This window comes from Dermacentor albipictus, chromosome 7 (assembly GCF_038994185.2).
Source record: "Dermacentor albipictus isolate Rhodes 1998 colony chromosome 7, USDA_Dalb.pri_finalv2, whole genome shotgun sequence".
Lineage (NCBI taxonomy): Eukaryota > Metazoa > Arthropoda > Arachnida > Ixodida > Ixodidae > Dermacentor > Dermacentor albipictus.
In genome coordinates this window covers 78,213,151-78,227,160 of record NC_091827.1, presented here as the reverse complement: position 1 = coordinate 78,227,160, position 14,010 = coordinate 78,213,151, and the positions used below count along the sequence as shown (strand labels likewise).

Genomic DNA, 14,010 nt, shown 5'->3' with positions numbered 1-14,010 from the left:
GTCGAGACATGGCTTTGCGCATGCGCGTTCTTTCGCGCTCGTACGACTGCCAGAACTCTCTAAAATTGTCTGCCCCATTGCTCACTTTTGAGGGTGTAAATTATTTTTTTTTTCAGTGTGCGTAATACCAGTTGCCTGCTTCGTGAGGCGTCGCTACAGAATGCAGTTCGGCACGTGCCTTCATGCAGTTCCCGCAAAATGTTTTGTCTCCACACGTTCTCTGCAAGCTGTCGGTAAAGGCTGCTTGGTTCGTAATTTTAACGAAATCACCACTCCCCCTTTTGGCGAAGCAAAACTAGGGAAATAAATTAGAGGCAAGTAGAACCTTAATCATGTGCCGCACTACGAAAGTTTATTTGGCACGTGCTTTGTTTAGCTTTGTGTTGACGGATTCAGAATGAAAATTGGGACATGCCTACTTGCATGAAAGATTATTATTAGTAGAATGAGAAATCGCCTTTGCCAGGCAATACAATTCTGTCAAGTCAGCGCGATTACTTGGAGCCGGACAGTTCTTGCACAATCAATCGCGGTAGCATTGCTAGTTACTCGGGGGTTAATTATTTCTAATTATCCCCATAAGGGAAATAGCTGCAAATGTGCAAGTGAATTGGACAGGCGGAGAAGGCACGTTCATTTTAGCAGAAATTCTGTGATTAGCGACAAAATCTGTAGCGAAGTGCATTGATGTTCTAGCCGGCACTTAATCGGGCTTTCATTATTCTGGAGTGCTGATGACATTATAGGTGACATACTGGTACACCGTTAATGCAACCGATATACCTATAGCTCCTATACTGATGCTGTAACCTGACGTATTTAGTCCGTCGCACCGTCACAGAATAAAACCCCGCTATCTGTGGTTCTGTGCTTTTCATGTTCGCTCACACCAGTCGAGGTTCTAATCGCCGAACACTCGAGCACGGCCTCCTGCCGGCTTATTTACGAAGCTGTAAGAAGATATCAGCGCGTCGGCACTCCCTCGAGTATCGCTGACGGGCAGGAGTGCACAGTAGCGCAACAAGAAAGAAACGTTTACAAGCTGCGGACTGTAACCGCTGTAGCGCTGTTTGTCTGAGACGTGCGTCAAGCCCACAGCCGCGTCAAGCCCACAGCCTCAAAGTGAACTTTCGTCTGCTGTAAGTATGTCCATCGTGTAGCAGACGTCTCGTCCTTTTGAGCCAGTGCACTTCAAGGTGTCACTACGAAAAGGTTTAGTGACACTTGCCATGCGCACAAGTGTGCAGCCTCGATAGCACTGCTTCAAGAATAACTAAGAGAAAACTCAATGCACAGTCGGCACTAACCTTTTAATACCATTTCTCCTTGATTTCAAAAGTTATGAGCATACCCGCGACAACAGTGAAGCCCAAACAAGCTTGAAACGTTCATTTTCGACCCGACCCGAGCCGGGTTGTCGTATTTTACGAACTGTATACTGTATTTCACGAACTGTAGCCGCGGGGACTTAATACAGCGCATCCACTTGATTTCTTAAGAAGACACGATATAGTTAATAAATTCTAGGGTTGCACGTGCCAAAACTATACAGGCTATTCAAAGTTAGACTTTCCGGTTTTAAAAATGCGAAGAGTACACAGAAGCCATTTTTCTACCTAGGTTATGCAGCCAAACGGTCGCAGACTGGGAGGATAATTGTCGTCGTAATGTTTCTTTGAGCAATTGCTAGTAGAGTGGATGGCAAGACGCGGTGCCGCTTAAGACTTCTTATGCACTCAGCTGCAGCGATACTGCTCTGCTTCGTTTTATAATAATGGAAGCTTTTTCTGCAGCTTGATTGAAATTAATGCCATTTCGTAAAATAACGTTGACAGCGTCACCTGCTATACAACACATGATTAACCACTAAAGTTTCCAGGGACCCGCCGTGGTTGCTCAGTGGCTATGGTGTTGGGCTGCTGAGCACGAGGTCGCGGGATCGAATCCCGACCACGGCGGCCGCATTTCGATGGGGGCGAAATGCGAAAACACCCGTGTGCTTAGATTTAGGTGCACGTTAAAGAACCCCAGGTGGTCAAAATTTCCGGAGTCCTCCACTACGGCGTGCCTCATAATCAGAAAGTGGTTTTGGCACGTAAAACCCCAAATATTATTATTATTATTATTAAAGTTTCCAGGGCGCCTTTCTCATGCGTAAAGAGAATTTACGACCCTGTATTGTCAACGCTTAGGAAACGCGGGTTAATGGCCCGTATTCTCTGTCACCTTTTTAAAATTCGAACGCATCTGCCAGTCCTCATGACAAAGCAAGAAATTGTGTCAATGTAGTCAGATTCATATTTATTTTAATTACACAGCTCCGATTCCGGCATTACTTCGGAAGAAGTGGGAATAAAAGAACAACAAAATAAAAGCACAATTACAGTGTAAATTCATGGCCTACATACAAACATCTTAGAAATTTGCTTCAAATATATCATTGCTTACACAATATTAGTTTCGAGTAATATCAAAGCTTACTCAACTTAGAATTATGACAATTGCCAAGAAACCAACGGTTTCAAAATGTTCCAAATGCTTGTCTTCCGCCTCAACACACAACATGAACCACTCTCGCGTCGAGTCGACAACTCTGCGCAGCATTTCCGGGTCGATGCTTCTACAGGTGGTAACTATTCTCATCTTTATGTCATTGACATCGGTGGGCTCAAGTGCGTAAACGCGATTTTTCACGTAGCCCCACAAAAAGAAGTCCAGTGGAGAGAGATCAGGGGGATTCTCGGCGGCCAAAACATCTCTCCTTCGCGTCCAGTCCACTGCCGTGGAAAGTTACACATTAGCCAGTTCTTCGCAGGGGAGGAGAAATGTGGTGGGGCCCCGTGGGAACCAAACTTGCCGCAGTTCGTTGAGGGGTGACTCCAGGCAAATTAATTGACGATACCAGCAAGAATTCCATGCGCATAATATTTACATCGAGGTTCCCTTCCAGAAAGTGAGGGCCAATGATTCTGTCCCGAAGTATGTCACACCGTACATTTAGATCCCAGCGAATTTGGTGGTTGTGTTGCCGCAGCCAGTTACGATTTCCTTGCGACCGGTCAGTAGTGAGCATTATTAATGTTCACCGTGCCGTTTCTTTAAAATCGAACCTCATCAGTCCAAACCGCTCTTTGTATGAAATCCTTATCTTGGTAATTTTTTATTAGGCCCCAATTACAAAAGTCTGCCCGTTTTTCAGTCTGCCTCACTTAGGTCCTGATGAAGACTCACATGGTAGGGATTAAATTCGTGCATTTTTAGAACGTTGTGCTCTGTTCCCACGCTTTTCCCGCATCGTTCAGTAACCTCTCTGATGCTTGCTTGGCATTGCATGCACGCAGTTAAGGACGTCAATGTCAAAGTCCTCATCAGTGATGCTCTTCTTGGGCTGGCCTTTATGGTGAACTGAGCCAGTTGTGTGAAAACGTCTGAAACTGCTAACAAATGTTACTTTGGTTGGAACTCGCCGATGCGGATGGTGAGACGCGTACAGACTCACTGCTAATGAGGCATTGCCGTTTATCTCCGCCATTGATAGCAATACATCAGTTTTTTTATCTGCCGTATAATAGCACCTCGACCCAGACCAAGCCGCCATTCTTTAACGCAGAAGTTCCCAACGCAGGGCTTGCTTGTTCCAACGGCCCAGCTTAATAGAGGCAATTAGTGGCAAAGGCAAAGGCACATAATGGAAGCTCAGGGGTTCACTCGATGCTCTTGCAAGGCGATGCCTGATCTGTTCAGCACTTTCGCAAAGCCGCGAAGAATAAAAAAAAATCGTCAGGCATACACCAAAGAAGTGCACTACTCACGCCAGTTCACAGTTGTCCTATTTCACAGCAGCTTTTCAGGCGTAGGCAATGCAGGGGTCTCAAATCACACACTTCAAACAGGTACAGCGTCCCTGGAACGCCACTGGTAACTCGAGTTACCAGTGGCGTTACCAGTGGCGTTACTCAAGTTACCAGTGCCGGGCAGTTGTCACCTTTGTTTCGTGCTTAGCGCTTGCATGAATTTGAGCCTTCGAAATGAAAAAAAAGAACGCCAAAGCCAGTATCGTATTCCTGCACTTGATTGCTTCGGCAGTACGTGGCTCTGCAAGTCATTGCTTCAAAAAAAAGACCCGGGCCAAGCTGCCGCACAAAGTCATCCTTCGGTTTCGCTGGCCACGAACGAAAACGGTGGCCAAGAACGAAAAGTAATCACCGCCGCCTGTCACCCCGCATTCTTGTCAGACGGAGCGTCATACGCAGAAGCTGCGTCACACAAGAAAGGGGCCTCATAGCGGCAGCCACCGTCTCGCATGCGTAATTAAACGGCCTGGGCTGAAATTTCAGACGTGCATATCTCGGGACACAGGCGCTTTACTAAAATTGTACAGAGTAGTCACCAAATGACACCGCTTCGGAGTTTTCAATGCAAACATACATGCTAACTGCAGTAAATAAAAAGTTCATTATCGAATTTAATTGAACACTAGCATTACGACGACAATTATCCTCACAGTTTGCGACCGCCTGGCCGCGTAACCTAGGTAGAAAAATTACTTCTGTGTGCTCCTCTTCGCATTTTTTTGTAATCCCGGAAAGTCTCACTTTGAACACGCTGTATATGATGCGAAGGTTGTGGGATCGTTCCCCACCTGCGGCAAGTTGCTTTTTCATCCACTTTCATTTCCATTTATTTATCGTTTCTTTATTTCGTTGATTAAGCACAAGTAATTTCCCCTATGTTGTCGTTGGTGTCCCTGTTTGTTGGCATCTTATGATATGACCAATAAAAATCGGGCCCCTCGGTTAACCCCCCTTTCTTCCTGTATATGATTAGACGCACGTCGTAGTGGGGTACTCCGGGTTAATTTTTACCATCGGGGTTTTTTAACGTGCACGGTACGCGGGCGTTTTTTTTTTTTTCTTGCATTTCGCCCCCATCGAAATGCGACCGCGATTTCATCCCGTGCCTTCGCTCTTAGCAGCGCAACGCGAAAGCGACTACACCATCATGGCGGGTCCATATATTTATTCCCAAACACACTGCCACGAAATGCACTGACGCTCCATATATTCCCGTGCCTCAGCGCATCAAACCACGCTTTGTTTGAAAAGTATGTAGAACAACACTGCATTTTTATTACAAATTTCGGGGCGCACATCTCGGAAACTTGTGTCGTCTGAAATCGTTCCAAGTGGATCTGCTTTGCTAGGTCACCGGCTACGATTCATAAATTGCCATATGTCTGTTAAAGTAATTAAATGCGTACTCATCTAGCCGCCGTCCAGTAGCCTAGTCTCTGGGACGTTGCGTCACTGAACCCGAGGGGGCGGGACACAATCGCGGCCACGGCGGCCGTATTTTGACGTGGGCAAAATGCAAAAACGCCCCTGCACCGTTCATTGAATGCACGTTAAAGAACCCCAGGTTGTCAAAATTAACCTGTACGGCGTGCCTCGTAACCATGTATTTCTTACTGGCACGTTAAACCCGAAAAATTAATTTGTTAAGCTTATTCAGTAAGACTGTGTTAAGTTTGAATTGTGCATTTCGATCTTTTTTTTTTTTTGTACAAGCAATGTCCGCCTCTTCCTGTGATCTAGCTCAAGGACTTCAACTGTGCTATCTACTACTTCTTTCAATCTTTCTGTGGCCTAAAAAAAGCGCCAAGCATGAATTTCATAATAGAAGCTGCGAGTCGACAAGCACAGTTACCACTTGACGATGGGCTGGTGTGGTTTTGGGCTATCGTGAAGGTCTTACAGCGGCGTATAAAGCGAAGTACAGTATAAACAAGAAGGCAAAATACAACTGCTACACTGAGACACAGCGCACGCGTGTGCCGCCTCCATGTCTAACGTGTGCTGCGCTGAATTGCCGAGATGCAGCCAGCCAGTCGTCGCAGTGGCTGGCTGCATCCGCGACACAAGCCGGTTTTGTCCGATCGCCGTTTTCAGCGGCGACCGAAATAGAACCGGAGGAGGAAAATGATGGAATGAACAAAAATCGTAAGACACGGTCAGGCCTATGTGCGTCGGTCCTGTTTGCACGAGCTACGGTGAATTAATGGAGTGTCGCCAAACTGCGAACCAGAGCAGGCCGGTTTTAAATGTTCTCGATGGGAAACTTAAAAAAATGAAACAAATGACTGTATTTGCGGTGTCCTAAACCATGCATGCCATGCCCTTCAATAAAAAACTTCACCGACGATTACGATACTAATGCAAATTTTGGGCGCAGCAGTTTAGGTGTGTTGACTTCGTGATATATAATGGCAGAGAATTTGATTCTGAAGGACAAGGTACTCTCGGAGACGGTGCTCAGCCTTTGCTCCGGTAACTCGTTTAGCAGCAGCGGGAAGCGAAGCATTTCCACCGATTGCGTCGCTCATTGTTCAGAAAGCGTGAACGCGGGAACAGGCGGCTCGCGCTCGGCGCATTTTCTAGCGGCGGTGGCGCCGCCGCAGTTGAAGTAGCGCATGCGCAGTGGGTCCGAAGCCAACGCGCTGGCAGCATGCCTGTTCGTGTCAGCACTCCGCTTTCATAGTCACCCTTTTCGCCACACCATCCTCCGCTTTCCGCCTCCTGGTTGCGCTGCCCTCATCACTGCTTTCTTCCTCGCGTCTCTCATCCCCCTCCCCCTCCGCTGCGGTCCGCGTTCGCTTTCATCTTTCGCTGTGTTCGTTCGCTGGAATACGCCGACGCTCGCTGCTGGAACGGGCGCCGAAGAGCTGCGCTCTAAAACACAATTGGGCGCGAGCTCCGCCATTGGAAAAGCTGGCGCCACCGTCGGCGTGACGTGGCATGAGGGATCGCGTGGACACAGCGGCCGCGTCGGCTGCTTCGGAAGCGCCGAAGCGAGCTGAAAACGAAAGTCCCACCTGCGCTGCGATTCTGGTTAAGTGGTGAGGCTTTCCCGCCTTGGGTGTCTGCTTGACAACATTTGAAAGTAGTATAATAGGTAGTGGCTCACTTTGGAGGCGTGCAGCATGGTAGGCTACCACTCGGTGCCGCAGTGCCGGACGTACGCAACGGAGCCGGTTGTCAGCCTTATTCACACGTAGCCGAAGGACAAGAAGCTGAGTGGAGCTTGGCTCGCGAAACAGAAGAACCGACAGAGAGCCATTGGCTACAACTCGGTATATGCAGCAAGCACAGACGCGGGGAAGGTTTCTGCTACGTCGCCGGGACTGGCATGTTCGGAGAGTAGCAGAAAATGCGCACTGAGACGCTCGCCCGCGCTCGGCTGCGCGGCTAATGCCCTGAGGGTTTGGTCTATGAATTCGTTGATAATAGATGTTGGGAAGTTCACTGGAATGGTGAGGGAGCAGTAAGAAGGACATTAAAAGAAGGCATGGCATATGGTCATGTTTGTGTTATGAATTAATGCACTGGATTACGAAAAAGAAGCAGCTACCGGAAGTGAACCTCCAATCTGCGGTAGATGCGATGAGAGGCTTACCGTCCTCCACGTGCTCCTGGAGTGTCGGGAAGCCGAAATGGAGGGAAAGAAACATTTTCCGCTTGCTTACCAACATTACATCCCTCTACATCCGGCTATGTTTCTTGGTAAGAAACCGCTTTTTGACACCAAGGCAGTCCTCAGCTTCTTAAATGATGTCGTACTACACGTTATATGCCCATTAAATTCGTAGAGAATCCTCGCTCCAGAGGATGCCGCTGCGATAACAGTTTTGCATAGCACATGCGTCCAGGCCCTTGTTTTTCAAAGGCTCTAAGGAGGCACTAGTGCTGTAGCATGTCTTATAACCTTATATATTTTTTACTCATCGTATCATACTATTTCAATGCATCTTAATGTTCATAGTACACGTCATAAGTCATCGCCGTAATCTTATTATACAGATTTTGCGCACTTTAGCGCGACCATTTTTAAGGCCCCTCTACAGCCACGTCACACCAACTTCATCGAACTCATGATTACACTGCGAAGTCATTACCGCGGACATGGCGCTCTTTGGCCATACTTGGCCCTTGCGCCATAAAACATCAAACATTCATTTAAAAAGAAGCAGCGAAAACTCGCACGCTGAGAGGACCGATAAACATACAGTGCGACGCAGCTTGAGAATTAATACTGGAACGTTCAAGAATTTAGAAAAGGAAGATTGGATCGTCGTGATGGCCCATTATATTCGCCGCAGACGTCAAATTCTCTGTAATTAAATTATTTTTAGCAGTTCTGATAGCGCCCACGCAACAATGGTCGTCTGTGTACTGTCAAATGCTCATGTCCTGCGGCCTAAAGCTCACGGAAGGGTGCGAAAACGCGCACGCAGCGAGAGCAAAACATTGTGCGCCGATATGCATGCAGACACGCAGTCGGTCACTGCGAACACGTGCGATCGCTGCATTGAGGCTTCATTCTGTCATGCTCCATTTGTTTATACAGACAGCCGAGTATAAGAACACATTTCACATAGTTTGCTCTCAGCGTTTGCCTACCTTTCACGCAAGAAGCCTGTTCGGGAGACTCCATCGCGGCGACCGCGCGCGCAATGGCGTTCACTGTAGGTAATCGGTAAACAGATAGCGTCTGTAAACAATTCTGTGCTTTCGGTTTCCCCAAGATTATTATTTCGACAGTAAAAAACTTCCCTCGTTTTGAGAGTACGTACAGAAATGTACAGGAGGGCTGCCGCGTGGTGTTTTTGTTGAACGCCGTAAGCGAAACCTGCGAGGAGCGCGCCGCGTGATCCCTCATACTACGCAAGGGAGGCGCTTCCGACAGATGGCGACTCCGTAAGTCCTCGCCCCCAATAGGTCTCCTTATGTTTTATTTCAGCCCGAATGCGAAGTCTGCGGCACGGGGGATTATTTTTTTAAAAAATTGCCTCTGCAATACCAGCAGCAATACTGCAACGCAATGCTCGATGTGGGTTACTTTAAATCGGTTCAAGTGCCGACCTGGGTACTGGCGTTCTGGCGCAAGGACGTATAGCTGCAATAAAACGACACGTAAGAAACCCAGTTCAGGTGTCGGCGATATCCACATCTGCGCGTAGCGTGACTGAAAGAAAGGACACGTTGAGAATGCGCCCTGCAACTCCCATTTTAAGGTAAGCTTTTGCTTCAGCGTTGTGCGGTATCCTGCAATGCCGAATCAGCAATACACTGTCGCAGCGAATGTAGTATCGCGGCAAATAAACGAATTAAACACCCTGCCATGGAGGTGGTATTGACCTGTACGAACGCGTGATATTGTATTTCACAAGTAGTCGCAATCTCGCCCTGCCTTGCAGGTTTCAACACGCGCTCTTCTTTAACGCGCTCCTAAGTCTAATTGCACGAGCGTGTCTGCCTCCATCGAAATGCGGCCGCCGCGAGCGGGCATCGAACCCGGGACCTTGTGGATAGCACCAGAACGCGATAAGCACTGAGCCGCCATGCCAAGCACGTTCGTACCATTTCACCCATTCTTTCATTTCGCACCTCGCCTTGGGACGAATCGAAAGCGCTATTCGTGAACAGGGTAGGGAATTGATTGAACGCTCTTAAGCCGGAAGATTGCGTAAGTGTCTGTGCTGGTATAGTCGGAAATCGGACTGCTCGTACATACATCGTGACTTTCGACGCCCACATGTCGTGAGCGGGGCAGCATTTCTGCAGGCACAACCGAATCAACACGTGATGCAGTGCCGCGTGGCTAAAGCACTTGTGCGGCCGTCATCACTAACAATAAGTTATCTCTTGGAGTGTTTACGTGATAAAACAACAATCTACTTATGAGGCACGGCGTAGTAGAGCGCTCAGAGATAATATTGACCACCCGGGGTTCTTTACTATGAACCCAAATGTGCCCCAGCATCGCTGGAAGCCCCACTTGTGCCAATCACGGCTGGCCGAGTGGTGGAAGCGGAGGAAACCGCGATTGCCATGGCCATGCAAGCGGAAGTGAATACCGTCATCAGCGACAGCAAGTAGGCCATCGGCGATTTCGTCCGTGGCATAATTTCCAAACAGGCGTACCATGTCCTCACACGACGCCCCCTAAGCGGCTTGAAAACCCTCGTGTGGACCCCCGCTCACGCGGCTGTGCTCGGCAACGCGTCGGCTCACAGTTTGACTCGAGATCTCGCGCGCCGAGCCTCGTCCGCGGAAGCGGATGGCGTGAATGAGGATGAGAGACACGAGGAACCCTGCGAGACTTATGAAATAGCCTACAGGTATCGCTTGAGACGTCGCGCGCTCCCACCACCGGCCAAGCAACTCGATAAAAGGCAAGCGGTCGCGTTTCGGCGACTTCAGACAAGCACATACCCACTCCCAAAGTACATTTACAAAATCACAGGGGCAAGGAAAGCGACCAATGTAGGCTCTGTTCAGAAACAGGAACACTCACACACATATTGTGGGAGTGCACCTCGCTCCCGTTTTCTCATCCCCCCGTCAACAGCCAGACTCACTGGACAGCCTGGCTCAGTTCCACGGACGTCGACCGACAGATTGAACTGGTGGACTGGGCCCGGGGTCTTACCACCACCACCACCTGCGGCAGTCTGATTTAACAGAAACACGCCTGCCATCGTTTGCGCAGAGTTCTTGTAACAGATATGGTTCGTAAACACTTCGCCGGTCATGAACCTAGCGAAGGTGATTGCCGAGGTTCGAGTAACGAAAGCGTGTCGGGAGAGTTGGCCAGAAAGGAGTTCATCAAAGCTGCAGGGCACTGGCGAGACGCAACACTGAGCAGGAGTGCCATTTGGATTCAAGAAACACGAGGTTAACGTGGAAAAGCGAAGTGTAGAAAGTGATATCCTTGAATCGAGGAATTACCACTCAAAGTGAAGTCCTACGTAGCCCGCATATTAGCATTGGATCACTCCATGCGTCGCTCGAAGCGAATAAATTGAAGAATTATAAGCTAGAACACATATTCGATTCAGTTAAACACGCTGTTCTTGGCAGCGCTTGCTTTTTATTGCTACCGCAAGGATTGAGACGTGAGCGAAAATGAAGCACTTTCGGTAAACGCCGTCTTATCGTTCGGAAGAATGCCATAGGACAGCTCTCGCGTCGTGGTCAGAAGCAGCATCGTTTGCAGACCTCTTTTTGTATCTTGAATTTCGTGGGCACAACATTCCTGCTCATGCGCCTGGCCATCTGCCACTTCTTTACCGCGCGACATTTCAAACCAAATAACATTGAATAATTACTATCGATAACGTCAAGCAATATACGTTAATTTGATTCCAGGGATGATTTATGTAAGACTGATTTACTAGGTTCACTCGGGGAAAATTTCACAGGGGGTCAATCGAATGCAATAATTTTAGAAATCATCTCTGTCGCATTAAATCACGTCAGTGAGCTACTTCTCTATATATGCAAAGCAGCTCCAAGTTCTTATTAGCCAATGGTGGCGCTCAGTGGGGCCGTGTCAAATCGTTCCGTTGACGACACAAGCTTTAATTCACTACAGTGGAACGTAAATGTGTCACGTTAACATGTGGCGTATATAGTCTTCCCCGGCTGTTCCTTGCTATTCCGCTTCCGCACCGGCTGACAGACCCAATCTTCCCACTCGAAATATAAAATACTACCTCGGGAAGGGAAGGACGTGTTTCATGCTTCAAGTTGTTATAGATTTATGAGAAAGCACTACCTCGGAGATAACTCTGATTTCTCCAGTCAACCAGATATAAAACGCATAAATGCTCTCATTATACAAACGCTCAACCGATAATTAAAGTTTGTTGCATTGAAGAATGAATGCGGAGTTCTACCGATTATAGCAACCAACGTGTTGCATTTGGGGTCTAGAAATGTTCGCAAGGAATGTTAAATATCAGTAAGTTTGAAATAAATGTGTAAGCACAAAGCTTATGAATCCGTAACTCTGCACCACTTTAAACTGCATCTATTATACAGAACGTGAAGCTGACAAAGTACGGTATATGTGTTTAAAGCTTATGAGAAATTGTTGCAGTACTTACAAGCATTTTTTAACTGAAGTCCTATTCGCAAATTAATGATTAAACAAAATAAAATTCTAAGGTTTTACGTATGATTATGAGGCACCCTTTATAAAAATTTCTAGCAACATTTTTTAGACAGTCTATAGACTTTTGTTACTAGAACCTACCAACAGTCAGTTGAAATTCTACCAAATGTCTTTATGTCTTTACCAACTCTCTAGTAACATCCTAGAAACAATTGGCCACCAACTCCCAATAGGAACATGTTCATAGGATGTCTTTAAACTTCCTACCGATTTCCTATGAATATTTGTCTTTATACACCCTAGTAACATTATTTCAAAAGAGAAATGTTCATATATTTTCTGTTAAATTCCTACCAATCCCCTATTAACAAACTTTCTTTATACACCATATTAACATTCTTTCAAAAGAAAGATGTTCATATATTTTCTGTTGACTTCCTACCGATCCCCTATTAACAAGCTTTCTTTATACGCTATATTAACATTCTTTCAAAAGAAAATTGTTCATATATTTTCTGTTGACTTCCTACCGATCCCCTATTAGCAAGCTTTCTTTATATGCCGTATTAACATTCTTCCAATTGAACAATGTTTGTAAACGTTCTGCCAACTTCCTACCAATCACCTATTAACATTTACGTGTCTTTATACACCCTAGTAACATCTTATCAAGAATTGGATTCTATCAAGAATTGGACCCTATCAAGAATTGGCTACCGTACTTCAATTGAAGCATGTTCATAGATGGTCTGTAAACATTCTACTAACCGTCAACCAACACAAGTCTTTTGGCTCTTTAGTAACACTCTGGCAACATTTTACTTCCATGTGCTTATGTACTTGCTACTGACGTCTTACTATCCCCATAGTAACATTTGTCCCACATACGACCAAGTAGCATAGTGTAAAAATGTGTCCTTATGCATGAACATGTTGGTAAAAGGCAGTATGAAACCCAGAAGGTACATGTACATGGAAAACAAATGCAAGTTTGCACTGAAAGAAGTTTATTCACACAAAAAATATTCACACAGAATTGTGAGAGAAGTAGTAGAGAAATCAATAAAAATAATAAATTAATAATGACTTAGTTGATTACGGCATGGCAGCTGTCGCATAATCTCTAGGAAGCATCGATTATAATGTATTCTTTACATTCAGAGCTGATGTCCAGAATGTTTGCAGAATGAACCAACCCTGCACAGAAACAAGATGGTCAGTGTTAACATCATGTTCAGGTTAGCATATCACATACACAGAACAGCTTTTTAACAAGGTTCAGATGAATCCTAAAATTGTAACCGTCATCCCTGTTTACTTGCAGAGGAGATGGCAAGGATTGGGGACATATTGCAATGCATATCATTTGCTGCGTTGTATTTACTACATGTTATTAAAATTAGAAAAGTGTCCAGAATGTTTTCTCTACCAATTATCTGCATAAATGAGTTACTCACTCAAAAAGTTTACACACACATTAACAATGTGTGTGTAAAAGTTAACACACATTAAGTCAATGTGAACACTGTGAAAACGAAGTATTTGTACGCTTCTTGTTTATAGCAACTTCAAGCGAACCGCATGACGCGGGGCAGCTGACAAATGTAAGACAATCGTACTTAAAACATTTCACGTCGTTACAGTTCGCGCTATAATAACCTGCCAGAATGCGGCGTAGGAAGAAATAAAATAACATAAAAATAAAATGTTTATGAAAAATGATGGAAAAGAACATACCTTTTATTATAGTTTGGAGATAGAGAAAACTTCGGCGCATAGCAGTCTTGAGGAACAGCTATTCGCTACTTGTGCAGTTTAAAACACGGACAGTGCCAATATTTAATCACTTCACACGACACTGCATCGCAACTAGCAGAGAAGTTCCAGAAACGCTCACATCACGGAACGAAGAAAGCACCGTGGGCTTCGCAAACACCTTGCTGGTTGGCTTGCATTGATGAATTAGCCACAACACATCATAAGAATAAAAAGCAGCAAAAACACAGCTAGATTGCTGCTACAATACGCCACGAAACACCTACATCGCTCGACCGT

At 46.1% G+C, this 14,010-nt stretch overlaps 2 protein-coding genes and 1 long non-coding RNA gene across 5 annotated transcripts in view; 1 reads left to right on the top strand and 2 right to left on the bottom strand.

Annotated features, from left to right (window-relative positions):
- The window catches only part of LOC135899059 (uncharacterized), a 52,635-nt gene extending 48,632 nt beyond the window's left edge, over nt 1-4,003 (bottom strand). Inside the window, exon 1 of the mRNA XM_065428306.2 lies at nt 3,813-4,003. The gene's annotated coding sequence lies outside the window, so the exon portion shown is untranslated. The remainder of the gene's footprint in view (nt 1-3,812) is intronic.
- The window catches only part of LOC135899058 (N-acetylated-alpha-linked acidic dipeptidase 2-like), an 84,895-nt gene that overhangs the window by 9,405 nt on the left and 61,480 nt on the right, over nt 1-14,010 (top strand). The window lies entirely within an intron of this gene.
- On the bottom strand, nt 12,946-13,823 carry LOC135899019 (uncharacterized). Its single transcript, XR_010563495.2, has 2 exons — nt 13,693-13,823; nt 12,946-13,152 (listed from the first exon to the last, which is right to left on the bottom strand). It is a non-coding gene; the product is annotated as an uncharacterized lncRNA (long non-coding RNA).